Source organism: Lycium barbarum, chromosome 9 (genome assembly GCF_019175385.1).
Source record: "Lycium barbarum isolate Lr01 chromosome 9, ASM1917538v2, whole genome shotgun sequence".
Classification (NCBI taxonomy): domain Eukaryota; kingdom Viridiplantae; phylum Streptophyta; class Magnoliopsida; order Solanales; family Solanaceae; genus Lycium; species Lycium barbarum.
This window is the reverse complement of record NC_083345.1, coordinates 58018469-58022973: the sequence shown is the minus strand read 5'-3', so window position 1 is coordinate 58022973 and position 4505 is coordinate 58018469.

Below are 4505 nucleotides of genomic sequence, written 5' to 3'. Positions count from 1 at the left end.
CTCTATATTAGAGAGATTGTGAAGCTTCACGGAGTTCCTATATCTATTATTTCTGACAGAGGCGCCCAGTTTACGGCGCGTTTCTGGAGGTCGTTTCAGGAGGGACTCAGGTGAGTCTGAGCACAGCCTTTCATCCTCAAAGCGACGGACAGGCCGAGCGCACTATACAAACGCTGGGGGATATGTTGCGGGCCTGCGTTATTGATTTCAGAGGCAGCTGGGATGATCACTTGCCATTGATTGAGTTTGCATATAATAACAATTACCATTCCAGCATCCAGATGGCTCCGTACGAGGCTCTATATGGCAGGAAATGCAGATCGCCGATTGGCTGGTTTGATATTGGTGAGTCAGAGTTGATTGGCCCAGATATGGTCCAGCAGGCCGTGGACAAGGTAAAACTTATTCGGGAGCGACTGTTGGCAGCCCAGAGTCGACAGAAGTCATACGCGGATAAACGGCGTCGACCGTTGGAGTTTCAGGTAGGCGATTGGGTATTCCTGAAGGTATCGCCTATGAAAGGCGTGATGCGGTTCGGCAGAAAGGGTAAGCTCAGTCCGCGTTATATTGGGCCTTATCAGATTGTTCGAAAAACTGGAAATGTCGCCTATGAGCTAGATTTGCCATCTGATTTGGAAGTGGTACATCCGGTATTCCATGTGTCTATGCTCCGCAAATGCATTGGTGACCCTTCCAGAGTATTCCCTGCTGATGATATTCAGGTGACGGAGCAGTTATCGTACGAGGAGCAGCCCGTATCTATTTTGGATCGTCAGGTAAGGAGGCTTCGGAATAAAGATGTAGCCTCTGTTAAGGTACTGTGGCGGAACGATAATAGGGAGGAAATGACATGGGAGGCCGAAGAGGAAATGAAGAAGAAATATCCTCATTTGTTCTCTATACCCACAGGTAACCTTAAATCCCTGCTTTAATTTATTCCAATATCAATCGTGTGTCATATGTGATGTCTGTAAACATGAACTCCCCCAAAGTATTTTCAAACCCTATGAGATTAATTTAACATTCGAGGATGAATGTTCTAAAAGGGGGGAGGATGTTATATCCCGTATTTTTGAACCTCGGAGCATCTGCTGGGGTGGGGCCCACATATCGAGATTTTTTTTGGAACATCTGAAAAGTCATATGAATCACATATGTAAAGTTAAACACAACTCATGAAGTACCTTTGGACCAAATCAAAGTGGAAACCCTCCAAACGAATATTTTTAAGAAAACGTTTTCGGGTGACCTGACTTTGGGGGGCAAAAACTGTATTGTAAGTTTGGAATTTCGAAAATACCTTGAAATAGAAGTTGTAGATAATTGAATTAGCTTTCCATCCATAGATCGTGGGTTCCCAGGTGACGTCGGTACAAGGAGATATGAACGTTTTAAGGTCGAAAGGTCAGTGGGCTAGGCCCAACTCGGGACCAACCGAGTTGGCCCAAAAAAATGAAAAAAAGATTCAGGCCCAAGTGAGGAGCCATTCGGCCATGGTCCATAAAAAGGATCCAAGCCCATGGAATTAAGTCATGTGGTCAATGAATAAAAGACCACTTAATCATCCAAATTCCATAGAACTTTCAAGAGAAAGGATAGGAGGAAAAACAAGAGAAAAACAAGAACAAAAAGAGGGCATTTCGGGTTTGGCCATAGAAAAATCACCCCTCAAAATCTTGCCTCTAAAATTATTTTCTTGTTGAATTCCTACTAAATTAAGTGTCCTCTACAACTTGGTGTAATTGTTTTGGAAGAAGGAGCACTTATTTCTTCAAGTTGACAACTTGTTCAAGTGAAGAAGTTTGTAGAAAAAGGTAATAATCAATTCCTTTTTCTTATGTTATGAAGGTTTGTTTATGTTGTGGTATGTGGAAATGAGTAGAAATTATGGAAATAAGGAAGTTTGCAAAGTGGGTATGTATATATATATGTAGCCATGGGTGTATATATGTTGTATACATATATGAGTTGAATTTTATGTTGCATTCTAGCTGTGGTTATGATGGAAATTATATTGGGAATGAAAGTTGAATGAATTTTGGTTGAAGTTGGAATATAGATGATTATGTCACTTTAGAATAATTTTGTGATATTATGGAAATGAAGTTGTTAAGATGTGAATTATGATTATGGTTGATGAATTTGGAAGTTGGAAATTTGTTATGAAGTTGTATGCCAAAGATTTGATGTTTTGCATAAGTTATGATTTTGGCGGAAGATTGTATATCATGTATATCGAGTGTATATCTTAAGGAAAACGATATGAAATGTTTCTAGAACTATATGGTGATGATCATGATGGTTGTTGAATATGAAATTATTGATCTTAGTTGAAAGTTGGGTTGAATTGAAGATTATGTCAACTTGTGAGAAAAATGACTAGTTGAAGGATATTTGTGTTTTTAATGTTCATTGTTGATATTGTTGTTGTCGTTTGGGTTGTTGTTCATGATTTATAGCCGAGTTGAATTCTCGGGGTGTCATATGTATAGGGGAAGTGCTGCCGAAATTTCGGTAGCCAAATATGCTTAAAGTTGAAATAATGGCATTAATAATTCACAATTGGTAAACTTGACCAATTGCAGTTTTTCGACGAAACGGGAAGTGAGTTTGGAAAGGCTTAAGGAGCGCGAAAGGTATGTAAAGCAACCCCAATTCTTCCCTTGGCATGCCCCTAGTGTGTTAGGGTCGGATCCGGGCCTCGAAGGACCTCTTGGCCCTCGGAATCCGCAAGACAAAATTTCAGTTTTTCCTTCAGTAGAATTGAACCATTTTGATACGCTTTTTTTTCTGAAATTATGCAATTTTGCTCTAAATTATTCAGAAAGTCATAGAATGTTTGTATAACCTTTTTAGGTGATACTATATGCTTAGAGGGCACAATTTGAGCCCGCCGCCTTGTTTGTCCCAAGGCGGGCCCGCTATTTAAGGTTTTGCCCCTAATGTGTTAAAGATTCCTTTTTAAGCGATTTTTGAAAGAAATGTTTTAATTACCCTACTAATCGCTTAACGAATATTATTTTAAATATTCTGTTAAATATTATAAATTATTTTGACACTCGGAATGACTTCGGGAAAGTTATATTTCTGTAATTTATTATGATATCCGAAATACATTTATTATGATTCCGTCCGACCCCATTGGATTTGTTTGTCTTTGATACGCTTCATCGAGTCTTTGAAAACATTTATTATATTTTTAAATTGCATTAGTCTCTCACTCCTCCATTCGTGGATGTCCCAATGTTTCCCACACTGAGCCCGGGCCAGGATATGTTGTCAAGCGTAATTCTCTGCATTGTTCGCCGCGCCCCGATGTGAGGGGGCAGGTATACGCGTACATGGGTCTGTGGAGTATGATGTGCCATGTCCGCCTATTCTGATCTGATCTGTTATGGCCATTCTGATATGACATTTTATGATACGGGGCCACGCCCCCTTTTCTGATTCCTCTGTATTGTGGCACCAGTGTCGGGAGGGTGACCACGTTCTGTCTGCCGAGTCCCGTGGCAGGGATCGGATATGATATGACATATGTTTCTGTACACATTCTGTCTGATTTGGAAATATGCATTTGACACTCTAGATTTTGTACCCATTTTCTGTAATCATTATGATTTGACTTCTGTGATTCCGCTTTACATATTCAGTACATATTTCGTACTGACCCCCTTTCTTCGGGGGCTGCGTTTTCATGCCGCGCAGGTACTGACGACAGGTTCGCTGATCCACACGTTTAGGATCCTATTTCTGCTATTTGGGGCGCTCTCTTCTACAGAGCCCATCTTTTGGTACAGTCTGTCACTGCTATCTGGATATGTACTTTGTTCAGGGTATGACGGGGCCCTGTCCCGTCTTATGATTATGATATGTTCTGTAGAGGTCTGTGGATACATCTGTGTGGGTTCTGTACATATGTTTGGGATATTTTGTTCTGTGATGGCCTTATCGGCCTATGTGTGCCAAGTCTGCTTTTCTGCTAAGTTCTGTAGCGACCACTAATATTATTATTATATTATTATTCTGTTAATATGCTAATTTGGGGTATCGGGTACGTATAGGTGCCCAGCTCGGGCACTGGTCGCGGCCCACGGGGTTGGGTCGTGACACATACCATGCACACACACAACTTCAATTTTTCCATTTTCCACATCTCATCCACAACAATAGCAACCAAACACTTGACAACAATTGAAATACAATTCCTACACCTATATGTACATACACGGCCATATACTATATTCCTCTACTTCAAGAATTTCATCCATTTTTGCCTACTACAACACATATAATCTATGCATAACACATAAAACAAGGTTAGAATTTACCTTTCTTCTTCAACTTCTCACTTGCCTAACTCTTGGCAACTTGGATGATTTTGAACCTTTCTTGCTCCAACAACAACTCTACCTTGTTAAGCACCCTTTGCTTGGTAGGAATTGATTTTTGGAGGGATTTTATCAATTTTTCTTGTTAATCTTGAGCTTGGCCGAATGGCCCTTGAA